The 18,440-nt window shown below is 48.1% G+C and overlaps 1 non-coding gene across 1 annotated transcript; it reads left to right on the top strand.

Annotated features, from left to right (window-relative positions):
• The first annotated feature begins 15,270 nt into the window (after nt 1-15,270).
• On the top strand, nt 15,271-15,344 carry TRNAR-UCU (transfer RNA arginine (anticodon UCU)). The gene has a single exon. It is a non-coding gene; the product is annotated as a tRNA-Arg (tRNA).
• The last annotated feature ends 3,096 nt before the right edge of the window (nt 15,345-18,440 follow it).

Below are 18,440 nucleotides of genomic sequence, written 5' to 3'. Positions count from 1 at the left end.
GAAAGGCAAAACTGTAGAAGGATGTAGCAATGAACTTGGAAGAGCCTTGCTGGATGCTGTCCCCAGGCTATTAGAAATGTGGTAAGCAACCTGTCAGAAGAGGACACAGAAAGCAAGGCAGCCAAAGCAGCCTGGAAGGCGAATATGGAAGCTGAGGGCACAGTCAGGAAGGATTTGGATGCTGGCAGGGAGGTGCACCTTTGCAAGGGGCTGATGCCGCCGGTCAGCGGTGTGAACACAGCTGCCAAGCACGCTACGGCCTCGATGGGGAACGGGTTTGAGACTCAGCCATCTTTGTGACGCGCTGTCCTGACGGTGGGGAGAACTCACAGCTCCGTCCTGCGGGCTGGGACTCGCCTTGCAAACGGACGTGTCTAGACGCAGGTCTCCCCACGTGCGGGAGACACGGCTGTTCTCTGTGCACCGCCACGGCTGTCAGGCAGCGTGTCACCCGCCGTCCTGCTCTGAGGGATCTGTGCCGCCATGACAGCCTGCATTTTTCTTCGAGGGACGGTCTCCCTTCCCGCTGCCGCATCAGCAATTCCAGGTGCCTCGCTCGGCCGCCGAGGCGAGCGGGTCCGGTGCCGCCGCCATCTGCAGCTGGGTGCTCCAGCGCGGTGTACGGGGCGGGGGGTCCCGAACGGGGGGTCCCGAACTGGGAAGGCCCACGGTGGAGCAGAGGGAGCCGGTGGGAGCCGGCAGCTCTCGCGAGAGCCGCTGACGAGGCCCGGGCGGTGCCAAGCGCAACGGCGGGAGATTTAAACGCGGGGCAACCGGGGCGAGCGCTTGGTCGCCCACGCAAGCAGCTCCGGTGCAATGTACGGGGCGGGGGCGGTCTGTGTCCCGTCCCCGTCTCCTCCCCATAACTCTGCTAGCTCGATCGGGGAGCGATGGGAGCGATGGCCTCTACCCAGCAGAAGGCTCTGTCCGCCACTGACGCAGCTTTGCAGGCAGAGCTCCGGAGGGAACGTGCTGTTACCCGGGTGTCGGGCTGCAGGCTGTGCCCCGCTCCTACCCCGGCACCGGATGGCAGCAGCGAGCGCACCAGTGGGAGGTTCACCCAGGGAGAGGAACCCCTCAGCTTAGTGGCAGAGATCCGGGAGGAGGTGAGTAGGTCGAGAGGTCTCTGAGGAGGAGGTTGACTCCTGGAGGCGCACCCTGCCTTCCCTGGGACAGGCCTGCAGGGCAGACAGGGCACGTGATACGGAGAATTCCCTATCCTCTCTCCACCCGGCAGAATGCAGTCACTTGAGGGATAGGGGCGAACGGCAGCAAGTTCCTGCGTGGTGCAGCAGGCACATCTCCTCTGTGACCACCCCACCTGCCCAGGTGCCCTTGTACAATAGCTATGAGGGTCCCGAAGTGGAACCAAACAATGATGAGGACAACGGTCCGTCGAGGTTGGAGGTGTCGCCAAGGTTATGTTGGCCTAGGCCCCACATGAAAACTACTTCCATTAAGAAAAAAAGACTAGTTATTGCCATAGGAGACCCTCTTCTGAGGAGAACAGAAAGGCCCAGTGTGCTTGTCTGAGAACACTGGTCCCCTGCAGTACAAGGTTTCTCCTCAGATGTTTGTAGGTGGTTAATAACTGTTGACTTTCCACTTCTGAAGTTACAAAACAGGTGGTTTATTTCATAAGGTTCATTTAAACACTATTTCTTGAAGGGAGTAAGAAAAGGCTCTTCAAGAAGGAAAGAAAGGAGACAAGGAACTGACTGGAAGAGAATTTGGATGAGGAAGAAAATGAAGAAAGGAAGGGAGCCGAGTATGTGATCCAGGAGAGTCTAAGTATAAAATGACCACAGCAATTAGCACAGACAAGAAGGAGCTGCATGGCCTCATGCACAGGAAGAATGACAGCCAGTCCTAGAAAAAAAAAAGAATAAAAGTATTTGGTGTGTTTGACCTCACAAACTGTAGGCTGTAACACTGTCTGATTGCTTCCTAAGAAGAAGTTGAGGTGGGAAACACCAGAGGAAGGTGCTTAAGCTGGAGGACTACGCTCCCAAATGTGGACAAGTTACAAAGCAGTCAGGGTTCATTTGCACTGAAAATTGAATTCACTTTTCTAGTGTCAGAAGTAGGATGCTGTGAAGCAGCTTCTGGTGGGTAGAGAAGGCATAGGAGATGTGGCTGATGTGAAGGTAAAGGCTGACAAGTTTATGAAACGAATTGTTTGATGTGGAGTCTGTGATGGCCAAGGACTCAACACAGCAGGTGGGAGATGGGTATCCAAAATGGAGCATCCTCATCTGAGCTCATGTTTCCAAAAAAGGCACAAACCTTGTACAGAGCAGCAAGGGATCAGTTTGCGTGTCTGAACACAGATGCACCACCGTAGGCACTGGGTTTCCCCTAGGTCCTCTGAGTACGTCTTATGTCCTGTTGGATGTCTGATCTGGTGTTAGGACTCACTCTCTTATGACAGCAGGGTCCAGCTGTGCTCCATGACCCAAATGTGCTCCTGTCCAGATGCTGAAGCTCCCAAAGTCCAGGCATTGCATCCACGCCCTGAGAGCTGTGTGATAATACTGCTCAGGTTTGCAGCCAGCCCCTGCTACTCGTGTGCTGTTCTGTGGTTTTCCTGACATTCTCCCTGTTCCTTTGTTTCTGTGTTTGTCTGAGCTTTCATATGTGAATGTTTGAGCTTGTTTATCTGTTTCAGCTGAAGAACTCCACAAGCTCCAGCAAAATGCTAATAAGAAGCATTAGCTGCAGCTAATTGAACTGCTTCTATGATCCTCCATAATTATCTCCTGGTACGGCACCTACCCTGAGAAAGGTTGTCCAAGAAAGGCAGAATGGATGCCAGAGATAATCAGTTACAAGATCTGGGAAAAGCATTTAATTTTCTGATCCAAATTAAGATTTTCTGGATTGATTACCTCACTAAATATTTGCTGTTGAGAGCAAATTAAGCTGGTGCTGGTGGGGACTGCAAAGGGAATGATGGGTACTCAATTATTTACAGACTTGCTTGGCTAGCTGAGTGTGCGCCAGGAATGCAAAGAGAGCTGTCGCTGGAAATCTCATCGGAGATTTTTCATTGGGAGTAAAAAGCAAGCAATGACAAGGGGGAATGTTCTCCTGAATCAAAACGCTGAAACTTGCCCAGTGATAAATTCAGCTGTCACCAGGGCTTGATTATCACATCCAGAGCACGCCTTGCCCCAGTCTTTCCCCAAACTCCTTGAGTTTGTGGACAAGGAGCATATATTGCATTGGCACAGACATTCAAGGTCAGCAGGTGCAGTACCTTTAGAAATCACCATTAATAAATGCACTAGCTTTGTCTTAACCTAGCTTGTAGGTCTTTTATTGGTGCAGCCCTTAGTTGGGTTGGATGTACTGCACGCTCAGCATGTGTGGCTGACTCCTTGCTGAGCGTTCAACACCTTGCTTGTCTGATCTTTCATGGATGTTTATAACTCACAGAGACAGCTTATAACAATTAAAAACAGATTTATAAGGTGTGCAGAGATGATGCAGATTGTCACAACATTTTATGAGTGTGGTCCAGGAGAACTGCAGTCACAAACCATACGATAGGCTTGCAAGTGAAGCAAAATTCATGTATTCTTCAAAAAGGGAGAAGGAAAATTTGGTGGCAGTAGCTATTAATAAGCTATGAAGTATGGGTTGCTGTTTAGGAAGCTCAAATATCAATGAAAAGCTATGCAACCAAGCAGAGCTAGCAGTATGAATAGTTTTATACATGGATACATACATATCAAAAAGAAAAGGAATCCTTGCAGTGGCATTGCATATCTTACTGGTTGCAGATGCTAAAACTTTTGTTAAAGATCTAGAAAATCTTAGATTGGTTGAAGTTGTGTATTTAGGAGGAAGCAGGATAATGTCATCTTACATTCACAGCAAAATAGGAATCATATGAACTCCAGGCTGCAGTTTGGGAGGTTTATGGGGAGATCATTCCCCTTTCCACAGAACTGGGGCTGGCAAGTAATGGTCCAGCCTGTTAAAAGTTGCTGATCAGGACAATGTCCTGTGAGGATTCAGACTTCTTCCTGTCTGTGCTTGTAGGTGCCTGACTGCACTGGCCCATGCCAGTTCCAGCTGTGGAGTCAAGCCTGGACCTGGGACTGCCCCTGAGACCTTATCAACAAAGAGGTGAACTGCTTCATCCCTGTTACTTCATGCTGCTACAGACATTGCTCGTTTATTCATCCCATTATGGTGTTTCTATTTTTTAATTGTAACATTAACTAGGCAAGATGCTAAAAAGCATCTGCTAATATTAAGCATATATTTATAACAGTGATATGATTGCAAGTTCAACTTCACTTGCTGTTATGAGATGGTGCTAGTTTGTCTGATAAAGGCAACTATGTTGACATACTATATGCGCAAGCTTCTTTTAGGCCTTATTTACACCGTAAGTTATTGAATCATAGAATCATTTAGGTTGGAAAAGACCTTCAAGATCATCGAGTCCAACCATCAACCATGCCCACTAAACCATGTTCTGAAGGGATCTACATGTTTATATGTATTTTCCACTAAGGGGCTTTCATCCTGATCAGCTGGAACAGCACAAGGCCATTGGTGCTGTTCGTGTTTGTGGAGTAGTGCTTTTTCTGCCTGTGTTGATTACTGTGGCTGGCTGCTTGTGTGTGTGTTTGTGTACGTGCCCGTTGACAGTACACACTCAGTCTCACCCCTGGCACAACCTGGGACATGGAGCCTCACCTCTCTCAGGCTACAGGATACAGCAAATCCTAACTCATGCTCACATTCCCCTCGGATGCTCACACTGGACTTGGGGAATACAAGGGACAGTGATAAGCAAAGGATCAGATGGGTGCACATCCTCCAAGGCCTTGGGAAATGAGTGCTTCTTGTGGGTGTACTTGCCCCTGCAGGACTGCCTCTGGGCCAGTTTGCACGTACTCCCTGTGCACCTGAAGATCTTCCATAAACTGCCCCCAAAAGGGTTTCAGAGATGCTGTCTGTCTGGAAAATCCCTACCTCACTGCAGCATAGGACTATGCAGGCAGGAAGCACCTTTATCTATGCTGAAGCTATTTCTGGACTCCTTCAGCTGCCTGATCCAGTTTGCCCTTGGCTAAGGAGGTGAGCCTCATTCTTTTGGTCCTGAATCTACCAGGACATCTCCTCCAAAGTACCAGCTCCTGAGCTCAGTGCCTTGCTCAGTCCTCTTTCTTTAACACATGCAATTTTGAACAGATCAGAGGGGACCTCTCCACCAAGGTTTGGGGACAATCCCTTCATTTTGGTTGAAGAAACAGCCCAGTGAGGTCCTTGGTCTGCAGATGTGAATGTGGAATTTGGTAGAACACTACTTTGTGGGTACTCATGTCATTCTTAGCTTAGATGACTGGGCCAGGAGCTGCTAGTTGAGCTTGCTTTTTATCCCACCACAATAGCGGTGGCCCTGAAGGCGCTAATAGGCCTTAATGACCCTAACGAGCCTCACCTCACACCATCTGCCCATGGGTCCAGGAGTCCCGTTTCAGCTGAGCCAGGGGCACTGAGTCCCTGCCTGAGCTGCCTCAGAGAGTGCCAGTGTCTTGCTCAGCCCCCATCTGCCTGTCCCCAGGGTGTTCAAGCACGCTGAGGATAACCTAAACACATGATGGAGTAGTTAGATCTGACGTTGCCTTAGTGCTTGAGCTCCCATGGCCAGGTAGGTTAGCTGGAGGACCAGCACCTCTCTACCTCTCCATTGCATGAAGAAACAGTCTTGCTGTAGGAAAACTTTGCAGTAACTGTCTTCATGGTCTTGTGACAACCCTATTTTATTCACCCAAACTTCCTTCTGTTTGGCTTGCCCTGGACATTTTTTTCCTGCTCTACTACAGGCTCTCACACCTGCTGCTTTGCTACGGAGGAGAAACATGGAGTAACACTGGCACCAAGTGGGCATATATGAAAACAGAACAACTAAAGCACAGCATAAGGGGATGTTAGAGAGGGAATAAATGTGACCAAGACTCACCATGAAGCTCTTTATGGTCAGGGCATCCCACAACTCAAAGCCACACTCAAAGCGAGCCACCAGGCTTGGGAAGATGCTTAGCTGTGGATGCTCCTCAGGGAAACAGCAGGTAGGCACCTTGCCCAGGAACAGGATGGGATGAGCCACATGGCTTTGCCCTGGGTTTTGGTCCTCCCCTCCCCCTTGAAATGCAACTCCCAGCCTGAGGTCTAACCTTCCGTAGCATCACTGAGTAGCCTGTATTGGTCTGGAGATCATCTAGCCCAACCCCACCCAAAGCAGATGCTTCTTGCCTGGCTTTTAACTACTGTGGACTGGGAGGGTGCTGAGTCTGATGTGGGGAGGCACTGCTGCAGCTGCAGGTGGGTTGACTCAGTTGATAAAGAGCTTCTTCCATCCCATAGACGCTTTCTTTCCATACTCCTGTGAAAGTGCTGGTAGGAGCTGCCTGTGAGCCCTCTCATGGTAGAATGGAGCTAAGCTACCTGGCTGTAGCAGGTAACATGAGCCATTGGAAGACTGAGCCCCAGGGAAGTGAGGTGAGACTCTAGGATGGGAGGCGGTGGGAATGGGAGGGAGAAGACAAGGCATTAGGACAGCTGGGCAGCACTGTGGAAGTCCTTGCCACATTGAGTGCTAAAAGTTCCCCTGAGTGACTGGAAACACTGAAGGAAGAAAAACCCTAAAAAAAAAAAAGCTAAAATGCACCTTCTGAGTCAGAAGGTCCCTAAAAAGGAGTTGAGAAATGGCACTCTATACTTCCTGGGATTTATAACCTTTTTTCAACAGCTCTTGGTGGCAGTGAGACACTGGGCTGAGGGTGCCTTGCTCTGACCCTGCGCACCAATCCTTGTATTTGCCCATATTGAAACAAATGGTTTTGAGTTTCCCAATACATAGAGTGACCCACCTAGGGGTCCATCCTCTCCACTACCCCCCACCCTCCAGCCTTCATGCCCTCTGCAAACCTTATAAGCAGTTAGTCATTACATTTGAATAACTGATAGAAAAGTTAAATCCTAGAAAATTAAAATCGACCATTATGAAGTGTTGACAGAATTGTTAAATCAACAATCTTCTATTTATAATTACTATTTGCTTCATTTTTTACCCAATTTTAATGGATTATAGCATCTTGATATAAATGTGCATTTCCAGATTAAAAGCCTTACTTGTTACAGACATGCAGCCTTGCAGGGTGCAATTCAGATTCCCCTCCCATATCAGTGCCTCCCTCCAAGGAACATGTGCATGCCAGTGGAGAGCTAAAGGAATGGGGCAGAGAATGGCTGTTACAGGCAAGGAAGAAATGCAGCTGACATGAGCAGGCTGTAAGAGAGAGAGAGGGGGAAATCTGGAGTTAATCACCTTTCTAAACAAATTCACAACCTGATAAAAATTATCCTCAGTTAGTTGGAGATAATATAGTTAATTTGCATGTGAGAGGTGTGATATGGACAAGCTTGTGACTGAGAATCCTATTAAGCCTCCAGAAGTATTGGCTTCACTTAAGCTTTCCTCTTTGCTTTTCAATGTCCCATGAATTAGTGAAACTTGAATCCTCTTGATGTTCTGTTGGCCAGTTATTTATTATCTCTTGGATGTGATTGATCTGGATGTGCTGACAAAAAGCTCTTTGACCTCAGGAACATCTTTGACACCCTCTTTGCTTGCTCCAGGTGGGGGAAAAAATAATTTCTTCATCTTCGCCATCCTCTGGTGTAAGTGCATCATGCAGAGCAGAAATAGCTGCTCCTTTCTGGTTAATTTAAAAATTTTCTCTTTCTCATTTCTATTGGAAATAGAAGCCTTTCCTGTAACTATCTTGTTCTACCTGGACAGTGATGTGTATGTACATCTGATTTCCATGTAGGCCCCTAAAGTAAAGGAACTTTTCTGGGAGGAGCAGGAGGAGGAAAAGGCAAGACTCCCAGAGTCCCAGCTGTAGAGGTAGAGGAACTGTCTGCAGACAGATCTGAGAGAGCTGGACCTCTCAGAGGGATAAGGGCTGTGAAGATGAGACACGGCCACTCAGTCCTTTCCACTGAGGTAGAGCTCAGCAATGCCAGGTGACAGGCACAAATTGGATCTGCAGAGGCAGTTTCGTCCTGCTGTCTGCCTCCCTAGAGACCCCCCTTTTACCTTCCCTTTGTGTTAGATACCTCTCAACTTGCATTCTTTTATTCCTCAAGAAGAAAGAGAATAATGCAAGAACCATAAATTAAAGCAAAACCCCAGCTCACGGCCATACCAGAGGGTGTTGCTTATGCATTTTGCTTTTTGTCACGCCCCGGCCTTTATTCCACCTGTCCGTCGTGCCCCTGCGTGGCAGACCACGCCGGGCAGAGGCAGTCATCGTTTTGACGGAAAGCTGTCGACCAGCTCCGCCGCTTTCATCGCGGCAGCGAGGGGCTCCTCTCCTCTGTGCTTCTGGCTGCAGGCACAGCCCTCGCAGCCACGCCGGGGAGCGGGACGTTCCACGTTGACTATGACTCGGTTTGTCTTTGTTGCTTCTCTCTTCCAGTGGAAAAAAAAAACCAAACCCCCAAACCTTCACACGCAGGTCCCAGTGAGAAAACAGCCTTCGAGGGGCTCCCTGCGTCCCAAGAGCCCGGCCGGCCGCCCCGCGAAGGGGCTGCGTTCTCCCCCGGGCCTGCCGGAGCGCGACCCTGCGTCCCCGGCCCTTCTCCTCCGTCCTCCCCTTGCCTTTGTGCTCTCCCCCGCCGCCGAGGGCCCCAGCCGCCGCCTCCATTCCCATGGAAACTCCGGCCGCCGGGCCGCCCTGGGCGGAAAGGGCAGTCCGAGAGGGGACAAAGAAAAGGGGGGCGGGGGGGTAGCGCCGGAAAAGAGGGAGGAATCCAAGGAGAAGAGGCACAGGCGAACCCAGCAGAGGAGCGGGGCGACGGAGCCGGGGAAAGTTGAAGGGAGCTGGGAGAGGACGGGGGCCGGAGGCACGGGTGCGGGGCTGTGTGCGGGGCCTGAGGCGCAGGAAAAGCGCCCGGAGAGGCCCCTCGCCCGGCCACAGGCTGCCCGGCCAGCGGGGAGGCCGTTGCCTTCTGGAGCCAGCGAGGCCTGCACTGATCCGGCAGGAGAAGCGTGGCTGGGCCCGGTTCGGGAGACACCTGAGCTGGCCGAAAGAGTGTCCTGGGCGGGTGTGGAGGGGACGTGGGCAGCAATACCAAGTTGCTGGAAGGAAAAGAGAGCTGAAAGCAAGACCTGGGAGCAGCAGAGGTGGCACAGAGGTGAATATGTCAGGCTGAGTGACAAGCGTAAGTGATAGACGGGATTTGGGTTGCCAGACAAATCCTGTGAGTGATTGTGGTTTGGGTTTTTTTGTTTGTTTGTTTGCTTGTTTGGTTTTTTTTAGAAAAGAGACAAAGCCTGAAACATTGAGATTAGAAAGAGCCTGGGGGTGGAAGGGACTTGGCAGAGCTTGGGCGAGCAGCTGACACAGCACTGCCTGCTCTGGTGCTGGGAGATGCGGGGTGGGTGTCACTGCCATGCCCTGCTCTGGGAGCCATCAGTTGCCTGTGGAGAAATCGGGCAGGTTGTGCCCATGCTGTGCTGACACAGCCAGGTATCCATGGTAAACTGAGGCACAATACATGAGGCATAGCACTAGGGGATGGATGGCAATTTGCAGCTAAATAAGTCATTTTAGGGATAAAATACTTTTTTTTTTTTGTAGTGAAAATAACTTGATGCTTTGTTAGAGTTGGCGGATCGGCACTCCTTGGAAGAAAGGAGACCTTCCAGTCCCTTGACCCTAAAATCTGCCCTGAATATATGCAACACAAATGGCTCTGTCCTGCTGGAGACATCAGGCTCCATCACACTTAAAAGCTTTTTGGGTGTCATGATGGTAGCAGCATGCGCAGATCACTAATACCAGTTTTCTGTGAAGTATAAAGAAAGGGACTGGTTTTGCCTTCTGGATGCTTCCAATCAAAGTATTGTTGCTGTAGACTCTGTGGCAGAGATTTCTTAGAAACACCATCTTGCTGATGAAATTTGCATATGAAATTTGGTTATGTGTCTATAATTGTATGTGTGTGCATGGAAGGTGGCACTTCTTGATGGGTAATGGTGGGAGCGCACCTAACCTGCTTTCTAGCAGACTCTTGTGTTTCTAAAGGTGCGTTGTCACAGTCTCTGCTAGTTTGGATCCCCTGTGATGCGTCTGTTTTGCAGGCTGAGGAACACTAGGGTTACAGCATCCTCCCTGCTTAAGCATGTGCCCATGTTCTTGATATTGCCACCAATAGCATAATATTAAGTTTTGGAAAATCCTTGTAGGATAGTGAGTGGGAGGATTTTATCCTTGTTTTTTGTGGTAGAGGTTTCTAGGCCTTGGGTCTGGAAGGTCCCATCTCCTCTTTTTGTAGGGCTGTGATACCACTAACTGCAGAGTTGGGAGGAAAGGTGTTTTTTTTACCCAGTTCCTGACTTGATCTCCATCTGATGATGTGGGGTAGCATCTCCAATGGCTGTTGAGCTCTGCACAGGCTGTTTGCTGCTTTGCAGGTGGCTTCGCTTCTGAGTACAGTGTTGGCTTCATTCCCAGTGCCCAAGTGAGAGCCAAAATTAGGTGTTGCACAGTTATGTGAAGCCAGTAGGGATGGGGTGCCAACCAGATCTCATTGTCATTAGTTGTCCTGAAGAGCTGGTGGTGTGGATGATCAAGGGGGCTTAAGTCTCCAGCCTCTGTTAAGATGGCAGGAAGGCTGACCTTGGCCACCCGAGGTGCTGCCAGGCTGGAGCTCAGCCCTTCTGGGTATGCCAGATAGAGGACAGTGTTTTCTCTGTACTGCCCTGAACTGGGAACATGGTCTGTCTTGGATACCTGGTTTGGTGTGTCCCTCCCTCCTGGAGCCATTTTGAGGACCCCAGCTGAGGACATGTTCTCAACCTCTTGGGTAAATCTGCCCATGCTGGACACCCCCGTTGTTCCAAGCATCCCCTGGCTGCTTGCTGCTGAATGTTTGAGATCCTCGTTGGGTTTATACTGCCGTGGGTGGTGACATGACAAGGGAGACCCAGGTAATGCTTCTAATTTCCAGCATCTGGTCTCAGCCAACTCGCTCAGCTCCATCCAAAAAACAGGCTAAAGGGGGACCCTCTGGTCCACAACTTTTAAATCGTTGCTCTGTAGGCAAAGGATGTTAGATTTGCGGTTTCTACTGGGATCTTCCTTTTCTATCGCTGCGTTGGCATTTTTTAGTCTGTGCTTATGCTCTGCTTTCTCTGTGTGGCATCAGTCTCTCAGTCCTGCAATGATTTTCACAACAGCAATTACAAGTATAGTTCAGAGATGTCTTTGCTTGGGCCCAGTGTCAGTTTTAATTTTCTGCCTTGTGGATGGGATCCAGCCAGCTCCCCAGAAATGTCAGCTCCTCTCTCTCCTCTTTTTACCCTGGTGGTTATTGCTTCAGTCTCCCAACAGGAGCTAGTCATGCCCTCTTGCTTCATCTATCTTATCTGCGATGCGAAAATAAATCCTGTGGGGATTAACTCCAGCAAAATGCAAATCAAACAGTTGTATATATCTTAGATACTAAGATGGCAGCTGAGCTGATTTTAAAAGAGCATCTGCTTTAATTTAACTGTAAGCTTGTAGAAAATCAGCCACTTGCTGAGTTGTGCCCTTGCCCAGCAAGCTTCAGTACAGCCACCAATGCCAGCCCATGGCACTGAAGGCAAAAGCTTCTGAAACTGGCTCTGTGTCTCACGATAACATGTTAATTATCAGGGGAGCAAAATGCAGGAGTTACCGATGGACATCTTTTAGATGAGCCCAGTCACAGTCCTGCAGACAAAGACACTGGAGAGTTTGAAGACACATGTGAGGTGGTGGTCAAATCAAGTGCAAGGTACCTGACTGCATTTTGGGTGCTTCTGACGTGGCTGGTAAAAAAAGAAAAAAAGTAATAAAGAAGAGATTACAAGTTTAGGAAAAAGACAAGAATATACCTTGCAAATTGTAAGGATTTGGGGAAAATCCTTCCCCACTGTGGATACACAGGTTAATGGGCTTTGTGGCCTGCAAGCACACAGCTTCTAAAGCTTTATCCTTAGCTTGGTGGGACTGGCTCTTTGGTGACTCTTGGAGAAGGTTTTATTAGGTAACAGGGTAGTTGTGAATAAAACCTTTAGCCACGGTACCACAAAACAGTCGCAGCTCCGATACAGATTTTCTATTGCTGTTTATTTAGGTGCGCAATGAGATTTTTGAGTCTCTCAGCACAGACGATGCTGCCCTAGAGCAACTTGACAGGAGGTGGTATCTTGCTGCTCAAGTGAGACACGCTTCAGCAGCCATCTTACTGCTTAAGTCTTTGTCTTGCAAAAGGCCTTTCCCAGCTGTTTATAAGGTAGTAAATTACCTTGGTTCACCCTGGTCCACTGCGTCCTTGCTCATGTTCTTCCCATCTGCAGCAAATGATTTGATACTGGAAGGCAATCAGGGATGAGCTGGGGGCCAATTTGTACCTTGCTTGGACCCCTTGCAGCTTTTTCACTCCCATCACATCTCTGTGTGCTGGGGACACATTATAAGCATTTCCCTGTCTGTATCTAAAGAGGGATATTGCTCATCTCAAAACATGCTGCCCAGCTTACTGAATTTGTCATCTCTTCCCACAGAAATGGGTGTATTGGCATCCCCCAGCACCAAAAATAACCTACCTGCATCTATGCTGCTCACTCCAGTCTCTGCTTTCCAAGTATGTCACATATGGAGATAACAGGCACAGTCAATACCTTGGGGAAGATTGGCCAAATTACTGAAGGTACCAAGGGTTTGAAAGTTACACATTGTTTTGTAGCATTCAGTGGGGAGCATTTGGTACCATGTGGCTCATGGCCATGTCCTTGTGCCAGCACGGGCATGTGCTGGGATGGGGAGAAGGTGAGTGGGGTACTCTGGTGGCACTCCTAGCAGTGCTGCTGATCAGGGGGTGCTCTTGGGGGCTGCAGCCTGTGGCATATCCATTTCCCTGCAGTGGGAGGTTCTTCCCATGCTTTCTCTGTTGGAAATGTGTCATTTTCACCAGTATCTGCTAAAACTCCTGGACCTTACCTGTTTCTGGTACAATTACGGCTGATTGGAGCAGGCTTTCCTCCAGATGCTGAATGCTAGTTGGCTGGTAAAAATTTGGGCATGCATGCTGCTGAGCTATGTGTTACCCGAAGATGTATGAGAGCATAGGCAGGCAGAAGCAAAAGGCAGGTTACAGAGCTGCCACAAGCCCCAGACCAGCTGCAGTCAGGAGGAATGGGAGTTCTTTTGAAACCTATCTGCCCCCCAACTCCTGGGATGCAGCTGCTCACAAAGCCACAGTCATTCTTCTGAGGTTTGTGCAATTTAGTACTTCATCTCCAGATTTTCCACTTTCTGATAAAACTCTTAATGACTTCAAAATAGGCACTGCTTTTGACGTACAGCCTCCCAAAATCATATTAAAAGAATTAGTGTTGTCTCCTCCCATGAGGAACACACATAGTGCAGCCACAGGCTGTGTGAGATTTTTTCCTTCCTTTCTGTTCTATATTGGTGCTTTATAACTTTGTATAAGATTTATTATATGACATTTTTTAAGCACAGCCTTTGTTCACCCTGTAGATAGGTGGGTTTTTTGAGTTTTCTCAAGGCATTGGTGGGATTACAGTGCTACACTGGCATTACAGTTGGTTCACAGATTAATTTATTTCAAGGATTATCGATTTACTGGGTATCTCTTGCAGCAGTTTTGTCTGATAGAAGTTAAACCCCTGCCTTCTTTCCCACCAATTCTAGCTGAATTTTGCTTGTCAAAACAACCATAAATCTTTCCAAAGCCCCAGAGCATCAGTAAAAGGAAAACCAAATTCTTTGGTTTTGCATTACATGTGCTGAGATTGTTAGTGCTGTGCCTCTTCTCGTTAGCACCATGTGACTTCACAGCCCAATTTGCATAAAAGTCAGTTCTTCGCCAGCTGAGGAGGGAGGCAAGGATGCTTAGCATAGAATTACCAAGGGAATTTATTCTTTTATATATTAGCTATGTGCATAGTTGTGCCCCAGCCTAATGTGTGGAGGACACAGATGCAGAGAAGAGCAGGGATTATATATGTGACAATACAGTCGTATAGGTCAATGAAATTTTTCATGTTAAGGGGTGGGCTAATTGGTTACTGTTGCTCGCATAATTGGTATGTACTTATCCCATGCGGGATAACTATGTGCTTGTCCTGTGCAGGTGGGACACGCGTATGGTCAGTGGTGTGATGATCTTCATTGGTCTAAACCAATGTCCTGTACAGGTGGTGGTAGTGTTTATCCTAAATTCTGGTCGGTTGCGGTTCTCACCGTGGTTATACGCCTGGTTCTATTGAAGGGTAAATCTTCTATTGTTTTATCTTTGGTAAGGGGTATTCTCAGCTGGCAAGAGCTGGCTTAGGTTGGGTCTTCAGGTCACGTCAACCCTGAGGTAAAAGCTCATAGTCTCAGGTAGCATTCATTCTTCTAAGCAAGTCATACTGCAGTTAGCATCTCGCCTTTCACATTTGTCCCTAATTAAGAGGATGTTTGGGAGTAAACAATACTCTAAAATTCATGCAGTTTAGAAATGCAAAATGTTTTTGTTCACAGCAAGGAATCATGTCACAGAGTTTGATCAATTGTTGAACAGCAGGATATTTCCTGTTGTTTTGATGTCATCTTAATTTTTTTCCGATGGAAGATGCACATGGAGAAACATTAAACCCTTGATTGGCAGCTTGCTTAAAATAAAAACATGATAGCTGCTTTTTCTTTTCTTTCTCTGCTCAAACCACAGGTTTCTGCATTTTTCATCATGACAAACAGGGCTTTCTTCTTCATTGTCAGTGTTCAGTGTTGTAAGCTAAATCCTCTTTCATCTTTATCTCTCATGGCTTCTGCAACGAGGATGCTGTGATGATGCTGAGGGAGATGCAGCAATTAACTCTACTCCAGGATTTAGCTCTGCCCTCAGCCGAGCTAGAGATGCTGCGGAAAGGTTGCCAGAGACGCAGATACAAGCCTGCATCCAGGTTTTTGCTGCATCCCTGCTGCTGAGAAAGATATAGATCACACCCAGAATTATTGCCCGTCCCTGTGGAAGAAGGGGATGCCTAGAGATGTTGATTTGCAAGGGAGATTGATCTGGGCATAGGGTTTTCACACTGCCTCAGCGCCATGCTGTGAGAGTGGGGTGTTGAGACCCCTCCAGTGATGCAGGAGGTGCGGGATTTTTCAGTTCTGGTGCTGATACTGTACTCATGGTGAGGTCTCTGTGGCGCAATGGACGAGCGCGCTGGACTTCTAATCCAGAGGTTCCGGGTTCGAGTCCCGGCAGAGATGATCTCCAGGCGGGTGTCTCTTTTTTTTTAATGCATGTTCCTTTATAGGTCCCAATCAGTTACATTTATAACACCCCTGAGGGTTCAGATGGGAAGATAATGACTTTTCATGACACCCTCTCTACAGCACATAACAGTCATGTGCTTCCCTTCTAAGGCACCTCTCATCATATTCCCCTTTCCTCATTCCTTTTGGTATCTCCTGAATAGTTAGGTGTTTTAACCCCACTTGTTCCCCCAATACTGCTCATGGGTCCAATCTTTGATACCTTCTTAAGAAAAGTACTGTACTTTGCAGTAGAAATCAGGTGGTTAGGCAGTAGTTTAGAGTCTTCTGTTGATATTTCCTGTGATAAATGTGGTCATTTTTTTTCAAATATGTGGCAAAAAAATGTAGGTCTATTTTCTGAATTTTCACCTTACAGAAATTCTTTGCAAATGCTCTTATTTTTCCATGTTTTTGCTTAGAAGATGCATGTTTGCTGGCAACCCTCTCCACATGCCCTTGGGGATTCATCTTCCTAAGTAGCAAATTGACTCTTTTTCTTTCACGGATGTTCTAAGTTATTAGTATGTAACTTCCTATGTGATCTCATTGCTATCAGTAGTGAGAAAGGAAAGGGGAGCTGCAGGTGAGCGCAGCTGTGATTGGTAGGTGAACTGGGTTCAGTGGGGGCTGCTGGATAGCTTTTCCAAGCTTCTGCAGGTGTTAGTTATGGTGGAGAAGTGCTGAAGGTTGGAGGAAGGGTCCTCCACCTGGACGCTTCATGTACTCTTCAGAGAGAAGTTCCTGTATGGCTTGCTGGAGATGTCTGATATATAGTCAGCTCTGGAGAGCCAGGCATGCTGCTTGGACCAGTGAAGCTTGTGAATAAACATAGAAGGTGTCCTTGGATCAGCCAGGTCCATTCAGCTCTGGGTCATCGTAGGAACTGCTGAGCTGTTTCCTCTGAGCTTCTAGTGTTGCTCTGCACTAGAGAAGCAGAGAGCACTAGAGAGCCCACTGGAAGGGGACTTCTTTCCTCAGTTGCCACCTCAATCATCTGGGTACCATTTGCCGTTGGTGGGGGTGGTGGAGCAAGGTCCTTCTGAAGGATAGTTCATAGAATCCCTTTCAGATATCCCCATTAGGATGAGAAAAATAATGTCTTAGGAACACTTTCTTCCCTTCCTGGCCTATGGTTAGGTGAATCTCTCCCACATCTGGAATATGTCAAGGGATGAAACCTAAACCAGGGCTGACCTAGGTAGCAGCATCTGCCTGGTTGCCTCCTTCAAATCCCAAGATAGTGGGAAGCTTGACCCCGTTACTGGGCCATGTGACCCCACAATTCCACTTCTTCCCAGCTGCATGACTTTCAGTGGCCACCAGCTGTTCTCTTGGCCTTTGTCTATTGAGGAGTGGCTTTCTTTGGGTTTTGAGGTGCAGTGCAAAAAAATAATTTGGCCAAGTTGACACATCTTTCTTCCTTGGTGTCTCCTCATCAGCTCCTGCCTTCAGTTGTCATGTTTGTCAGTGACTGCCTGTGCTCACACATATCTCCACAGGGACCCAGGTCTCCATCCATGTCTCTGCACTCCCAGCCTCTTGTATATTTCCCTGGAGAGAAGATTACCTTCAATGCTCAAGCCTCATCCCAGGACCAGGACATGTCATGATTTCAGTTCAGCAGGAGCAGAGAAATATGTTCTTATTTGGGTAACCCAACACTCCTGAACCTTTCAGAGTACAAACATGCTGCACTGCATGTTTGCCAACACAGGATACGCTACAGTTGACAGGATTTCTAGCCTCTTGTAGATAACCAGTCCATCTCTATCACCATAGCTGGTGAGCTTGGCTTGTTGTTTCCTTTTCTTCTTGTGGTGTCTGTGCAAATGCTGGAGTTCAGCCTGTTTGGAAGACCAGACCCTGGTGGTGCTAGAAGTTCTACACCTCTGTTCATCATGATACAGGTGTCATGTCCATGACATCCATGGGGGGTCCTGAAAGGCCAGAAGGAGATTGTTCTGAGAAAGTATGTGGACAGTGAGCATGGGTGCACACACACAAGGTAAAATTTGGTGGGAATGGGGGGAGAAAGGACAGATTCTGCAGAGATCACTTGTACCCTTCAACAAATGAAGAATGAAATATGTGCATTTTCTTTTTAGGACAGAGGCAGCAATATGACTGTGATTCTAGTTTAGCTGCTGTGTAGGGTTCGGCGTTTGGAAGATCTCGCGATGTCACGGAAAGACGGAGGGTTAGTCGCAGCCTTATGACGTATCTGTAATCCCGCCTACCCTTGTTAGTATAAAAGGAATTAACTGCGCAATAAAAGGTGGAAGTTGGCGCTCACACTCTGTGTGTTATCTGTCTCTTTCCCTGGTCCGGGCCGACCAGTGATCTAATCGTGACACCTTGATATGTAGCGAACGCTACACTGCTGTACCACTAGGAAGGTTTGGGTTTCCTCTCCCCTGAATAGGAATATATAAAAGCTTGGGAGCAGGGTCCTTGGTATTACCAGACATGGTCTCCTCCTGCTTCCGTGTCTCCTTCTCCTTACACCTTCTGTGTCACAGCCCTCATGCTGAACCTCCTGATTCAGGTACCCCAGGGCATTCCATGTCTGGGCAGGTGAACAGGTGAGTCTTGTGACCCCCTAAAATCAGGCGTGCAGAGTTAGTAGTTGCTTATGTAGGATGAGCTTTGTTGATCATCTCACCTGTCTGAGAAGGACCCAAAGCTTTCTTACCTAAAGCTCATGAGAGTGCATAGCTCAAGTTACCCACTGTGAATCCCCATCATGGAAAAGGAAAACCTGGTGTGGGGGAAAGGGCTGTGCTAGTGAGATGCCATGTGACCATGCACTTCATGCAGCCTCAGATCACCCATATTAATTCCTCATTAATAAGAACACCTGAAAACAGTCCCTTCTGGTGGCATGTCCTGATCTCTCTTGGCTGCATTTTTGGTCTCCCTTGGTTTCTTTTTCAGAAGTTCCTGCAGCTCCTTTTTGTCTTTTCCAAAAATTCCTTCAGTTCCGTACTTCTTCCCAAACCTTCAGCTCTCCACTTAATCTCTCCAGGGAGAAGGTTGCCCTCATGTGCT

Source organism: Buteo buteo, chromosome 11 (genome assembly GCF_964188355.1).
Source record: "Buteo buteo chromosome 11, bButBut1.hap1.1, whole genome shotgun sequence".
In the NCBI taxonomy this organism is placed as follows: Eukaryota; Metazoa; Chordata; class Aves; order Accipitriformes; family Accipitridae; genus Buteo; species Buteo buteo.
The sequence above is the reverse complement of the archived record's forward strand: the minus strand, read 5'-3'. Positions and strand labels throughout refer to the sequence as shown.